Below are 6,781 nucleotides of genomic sequence, written 5' to 3' on the forward strand. Positions count from 1 at the left end.
TGGCAGATACCATGTGGAGGCTGGCCCTTCTGGAAGTGACAACCAGGAAAATAATGTTAGCGCTTTGTCACCACAAAATGTAGTCTAATAAATTCAAACACCAAAAAGCGTTACAATGAGTTGTTTGCGGTCAGAGGTTCAATCCAGAACAACCTTTCCTGCATCTTCAGTCTCCCTGGAAAAGAAGAGGTAGAAGCCAAGTCCTCCGTATGTCCCCCCCACAAACAGGGGCCCAGAGGGAGCTACTGCGGCAGGGCAGCAGACGGATCTGCAGCGTTTTGTTCCAGGAGACGAGTCTAGCCTCCCCAGGGAGCATCAGGCATGAGCACCACGGTGCACCTTCGATTCTTCTCTCGATTGGACACAACAGAAAAATCTAAATTATTTTGAGGAAGAAGAAAACATCACTTCGGGTCAAGCGGACCCTCGTTTTTTAAAAACATCTGGGATAGCGGGCGCCTGGGTGGCTCAGTTGGTTAAGCGACTGCCTTCTGCTCAGGTCATGATCCTGGAGTCCCGGGATTGAGCCCCGCATCGGGCTCCCTGCTCCGCGGGGAGCCTGCTTCTCCCTCTGACCCTCCCCCTGCTTGTGTTCCCTCTCTCGCTGTGTCTTTCTCTGTCAAATAAATAAATAAAATCTTTAAAAAAAAAAAAAATCTGGGATAGCAAAATGGGTGAAATAAGTGTAAAAGCCTTTTAAAAGACACCATTCCTAGAAACAGTAGAGAACGGCTTCCTTATGTGGCCCCTGTGGTGGTGGCTAGGGGTCTGCGGGTCTCGGAAGTGACTCAGACGCGGCCAAGAAGCCGCCTTGTTGCAGAAACCCCGGCGCTGGATTTGGGAATGGCACCTACTTGAGGATGATACCAATTCTGGTCTTGTGCACATATTGTTTTGCAAAATCCAGGCATGAGATCATTTGGCCTGAATGTTTTCTCTGAGGGTTTCTCACAAACACAGTTATCTGAATTGAGTTAGGCCAGGGCAAAGGCATTCTGGGGATTATCTGATGGTGCATGTGGACGTTTAAACATTTCTCAGTTGGGCCCCAAACCAAAGGTTTTATATTTGTTTTCCAGAGGGCCCACAGAGGAGGAGCCCACCGATGTCTAATCACCCAATCTTTTCCTACTACTTTAGGAAGAACTAAAACACTCTCCAAATCATGGGGCAGGAGACAGAACAGCGCCACTATTCTTTCCGGCGGCGTTTATTTGATTAGATGGGTGAGTATTTCTGTCTGTTTTTTATTTTAGACTTTTCAGAAGAAGGGCCTCTAAGACTGCTCATAGTATTTTTTTTTTTTTAAGATTTTATTTATTTATTTGAGAGAGAGAAGGAGATAGAGAGAGCACGAGAGGGAGGAGGGTCAGAGGGAGAAGCAGACTCCCTGCCGAGCAGGGAGCCCCATGCGGGACTCGATCCCGGGACTCCAGGATCATGACCTGAGCCGAAGGCAGTCGCTTAACCGACTGAGCCACCCAGGCGCCCCTAAGACTGCTCATAGTTTTAAGTAGGATTTTCTATCGCAAGTGAGAGGTGATAAAGAAAAAAACAAACCTTAGTTTTAGATCAGGGGCACTGCATCTTTCCAGAAGAGAACAGTCTGACTGATTGCATCACATCGTTGCAGTGTTTCTGACCACTTGCATCAGAATCATTCACAGGGAGACCAGTTAAATAGAAGATTCCTGCACTCCTCTCCAGAGATCCTCACTCACCAGGTGTGGGGTCAAGCCCCAGATTCTGCAGGTGTTCCTGGCACCCTGGTACACTGGCAATCTACAGAGCTTCCGAGTGCTAGATAAAGTGGTCATTCTCTCCCTCCCACATCCTTTGCTTGCTTTTGCTCCAAAGAATATTTTGATATAAGATTTTTTTAATATAAAAAATTTTTAAATAGAGCTTTCTGAGACTGAATTGTTAGCACTCATCAGAAAGGTAGGGGAGGGACACCTGGGTGGCTCAGTCAGTTAAGTGTCTGCCTTGGGAGCCCTGGGATCGAGCCCCACATCAGGCTCTTCGCTCAGCAGGGAGCCTGCTTCTCCCTCAGCCTGCTGCTCCCCCTGCTTGTGCTCTCTCTCTCTGACAAAGAAATGAATAAAATGTTTAAAAAAGAAAGAAAGAAAGAAATGTAGGGGATATTTGGCCGATTAACGGTTGTAAATACCAAAAGGCAAGAAAGAACCTGAAGCCTAGTTGGTTATCAGTTTCTTGAGTAGAAAGAGAGAGGAACAGGTGTCCTAAGGGCAGACCTACAGAGCAGAGGGGAGAGGACCCAGTGTCCAACTGAGGGGAGGCCTGTGAGGGCAGCCACATAGGATAGGTTTTACCTTTTCTTTCATCAGCAGAATGTTCAGAATTAACTTCTGTAATGAAGAGTCTTGCATACGAGGGAGGGAGGACAGACTCAGACTCAGAAATTGGGTATTTTTTTTAAGATTTTTTATTTATTCATTTGAGAGAGAGAGAGAGAGCCAGCAAGAGCAGAACAGGGGGGAGGGGCAGAGGAAAAGGGAGAATAGGCTCCCCAGTAGGGAGTCCAACGTGGGGCTCGATCCCAGGACCCCAGGATCATGACCTCAGCTGAAGACACACATTTAACTTATTGAGCAGGGCTCAATCCCAAGACCCAAAGATCATGACCTGAGCTGAAGGCAGGTGCTCAACCATCTGAGCCACCCAGGCGCCCCTTTCCTAATATTTCTTAAATTTATTTATAGTTTTAACCTGGACTAGCTCTTGGGATAATAAGTGCCTTAAGTTTACTACCAGTTGTATTCATTATTGCTTTTGTATACATCTAAAACATTTTTCAAACTTCTGTGGGTATTCCCCATTTGTAGTGTTCTGAGTTTTGGGGTGCACATTCTTTCCCTAGCTACACTTTCAGAATTTCATCAAATTTGCTCCTATCTTCCTTCTTAATTAAGAATACCCAATTTCTGGGTGCCTGGGTGGCTCAGATGGTTAAGCGTCTGCCTTCGGCTCAGGTCATGATCCCAGGGTCCTGGGATCGAGCCCCTCATCGGGCTCCCTGCTCGGTGGGAAGCCTGCTTCTCCCTCTCCCTCTGCCATTCCCTCTGCTTGTGCACTTCTGTCTGTCTCTCTGTCAAATAAATAAATAAAATCTTAAAAAAAAAAAAAAGAATACCCAATTTCCTTGGGGAATAATCGAGGTATCCCAGCCACTTTCCTCGGGATCATAGATGAAAATAAGCTATTACCAGAGTTCTTTGGGGGTGCCCATCTATTGTCTGGCAGCAGCCATAGAGCAGGACCTCAACTTCAATTCTATTTCTCCTGCTTACTAGCTGGGAAACGTGGGGCAAGTTATTTTCCCTTTTAGTCTCCTCATTGGTAAAATTAAATGTCAGGGTATGTCATACCTATCACAGAATGCTCATGAGAAGGAACTCTGCCCAGAGGTGGATGGGAGCTCAGTGAATGCTTTTGACTCCCGGCATTTCAGGTGGGGTTCTGAGTAAACCATGTGTTCTCTATGTCTGGCCACACGTAACAGTTTCAGCTTACACAGGAGATATCAGCATGTCCCCACTAAAAATGTGTATGGAAGAAATAGTGTGGGGTGCCTGGGTGGCTCAGTTGGTTAAGCGACTGCCTTCAGCTCAGGTCATGATCCTGGAGTCCCAGGATCGAGTCCCGCATCGGGCTCCCTGCTCTGCGGGGGGTCTGCTTCTCCCTCCGACCCTCCCCCCTTTCATGCTCTCTCTCTCTCAGTCTCTCTCTCTCAAATAAATAAATAAAATCTTTATAAAAAAAAAGAAATAGTGTGAAGACATTTACTCATTAGCAAATTCAAAACATGAATTCATTGAGTTCTGAGTTTTAAAAACAGTTTATGATAACTGCTCTGACTTTATTTAGTAGACAAGTGACTTATTAAATGAGAAATGCTAAGTGCATACATCTGAAAATCCACATCAACTAGACAAGTCTGAGGGTCAAAGTTTTCCTCCCCTATTTCATCTTCGTGTGGATAGTTGAGGTGGAATTAGACTTCTTCCGTAAGACAGGTAGGACTAAATCCCGAAGGTCCAGGTCCTGAGGAAAAGCCATGACTCACAAGCTCAGGCTGAGTGCCTGGTAGTGCTTATGCCGTGGAAGGCCAAGCTCATTCTTTTCCGTTCTGAACACACATAACCCGTCCGTCCCCAAACGCAACCTTGTGCTTTATATTCTATTCCCCCACATGGTTCCGATGGAGAACTAAATAATTTATTTGTATTTCTATTAAAACGTTCCTGGTGCCATCAAAAATGCCATTGTGTGAATAGTCTTTTTCATTTGAAATAGGGTTTCCAAAAGGATTCCAAGCAACAATGTTCAAACTCAAGTGTCAGTGAACTAAGCAAATGAAAGCCAGTGTTTGTGTGTATACGCGGACAGACCCTTCCCTGTAGCTACTGAGATGCTGCATGGATTCAGCGCTTTAACCTGCTGTGGGTGTGCAAGGTGCCAGGAGTGTGCTCGTTTCTACAATGGAGGTACGTTAGTGCTGGTGTGGGACCTAGGCAAGTAGTTCAGTCTTCTCGGTATCAATTTCTTCCTTCTTTTTTTTTTTTTTTAAGATTTTATTTTTAAGTAATCTCTACACCCCATGTGGGGCTCAAACTCACAGCCCCAGGACCAAGAGTCACGCGCTCCACCGACAGAGCCAGCCAGGTGCCCCTCCGTATCACTTTCTTACATCTTTTATTTTCATAGCATTGTGTTGCAATTTCCGCCAACTATCGGTTTATTTTTTCCTATGTAACATAAGAAAAGGAAGTTTTGTAAAGGATACCATTATCTGATAGTTTCTAACTAAATCATCTCTTATAAAAGTTCTCCTCTAAAACTTTCACTGGTGGCAAATGTGTATACAACACTTTGCAGTTTATAACGCTCCGTTCTTCCTGAGCTTCACATCAAACCTGTGGGAGAGGCAGAGCAAGAATTAACACCCCTGTTTTACAGATTAGGAAACTGAGGGCAGAAAGTTTAGAAAGGATGTAAAAAGACTTCTGGTTGATCTTTTCAAATAACTACAGATACCTTTTTTCAGTGACGAAATATCCTCTCCAATTTCCTGTGGCTCTCTTGAGTTCTAAATTATTGCCCCAAAGAAGCCCCAAAGAAGTAAAGGCTGTGGTATGTATATTTTCATATGGTTAAACCCTACTGCAACATACTTTTCCAAAGAAGGTACTTGGAATAATAACAGTACAGTTGTCCCTTGAACAACATGGGTTTCAACTGTGCAGGTCCACTTATATGTAGATTTTTTTCAATAATATACATACAGTGCTGTAAATGTATTTTCTCTTCCTTCCGATTTTCTTAATAACATTCTTTTCTCCAGCTTACTTTCTTATAAGAATATAGCATATAATACATATAACATACAAAATATGTGTTAATCAACTGTTTATGTTATCAGTAAGGCTTCCCATCAAGAGCAGGGTAGTTAAGTAGTTAAGTTCCCATCAAGAGCAGGGTAGTTAAGTTTGGGGGAGTCAAGTTATATGTGGATTTTTGACTACACGGGTGGGGAGGTTCTGCAGACCTACCTCTATGTTGTTCAAGAGCAAACTCTAGGGCGCCTGGGTGGCTCAGTTGGTTGAGTGTCTGCCTTCGGCTCAGGTCATGATCCTGGAGTCCCGGGATCGAGTCCCACATCAGGCTCCCTGCTCAGCAGGGAGTCTGCTTCTCCCTCTGACCTTCCCCCCTCTCATGCTCTCTCTCCCTCAAATAAATAAATAAAATCTTTAACAAAAAAAGAGCAAACTGTAATGTATATTAATCATTTATTATGTACCAGGTTCTGTATTAAGCATTTATACGTTTTATCTCAGTTAACCCTTACAACATTCCTAAGCAGAGAGGCACGATTATTGGCACCATTTTACAAATGGGAGAGATAGGCTTAGAGAGACCTAGTGACTTTTCCTGATTTACAGAAAAGCAATATTTTCAAATTGGTCCCTCCAGCGCTCTTAAGCAGGGCTTTATATAAAACTAATTCTCTGTCCCTACAGATGACACAAAATTAAGGCCAATTCAATTCAGTTCAAAGATGAATTGTCTTTCCCTCTGACCCTCTCTCCTCTCATGTGCTCTTTCTCTCTCATTCTCTCTCTCAAATAAATAAAAAAATCTTAAAAAAAAAAAAAAAGATGAATTGTCTTTGTCAAAAAAAATCCAGTACCCCACTGCTGATGCAAATGCAAAATGTACAGCCACTTTGAAAGATCGTTGGTCAATAAAAGTAAACCTACACTTAGCATATAGCAATCCCAGTCCTAGATATTTATCCAAGCAAAATGAAAATACATGTCTGTGCTAAGGTCTGAATGGGAATCTTCATAGAGCAGGATTCGTAATACGCCCCAACTGGAAACAACCCAAATGCCTATCAACTGGGACATGGAGAGCTTGTGGTCTGGCCACACGATGGAATACTACTACTCAGCGAGAGAAAGGGAAGCTACTGATAGGTGCAGCGGCATTGGATGGACCGACCTCAAAAGCATTATGCTGAGTAAAAGAAGCCAGACACAAGAAGCTACACTCCACGGGATTCCTTTAACGTGGAATTTTAGAAAGCTCAAAACTATACTGACGGAAAAGAGATCAGTGGTTGGGGGTGTGGGTGGGGCTGGGAAAGGCAGAGGGAATTGACTAAGAAGGGATTCAGGGAACTTTTGAGGTAATGGGAATATCCTGCATCTTGCTGGGTACAGCGGTTATGGGAGTTTATACATTTGCCAAAACTCAT

At 43.9% G+C, this 6,781-nt stretch overlaps 1 long non-coding RNA gene across 1 annotated transcript; it reads left to right on the forward strand.

Moving 5' to 3' along the window:
- Positions 1–989: 989 nt before the first annotated feature.
- LOC135365254 (uncharacterized) lies at positions 990–6,178 on the forward strand. Its single transcript, XR_010412890.1, has 3 exons — positions 990–1,226; positions 4,318–4,508; positions 5,069–6,178. It is a non-coding gene; the product is annotated as an uncharacterized LOC135365254 (long non-coding RNA).
- Positions 6,179–6,781: the final 603 nt, after the last annotated feature.

The sequence above is a fragment of the Mirounga angustirostris genome, unplaced genomic scaffold (genome assembly GCF_029215605.1).
Source record: "Mirounga angustirostris isolate CCGP_5_RB_7025 unplaced genomic scaffold, mMirAng1.0.hap1 SCAF_7, whole genome shotgun sequence".
NCBI classification, from domain to species: domain Eukaryota; kingdom Metazoa; phylum Chordata; class Mammalia; order Carnivora; family Phocidae; genus Mirounga; species Mirounga angustirostris.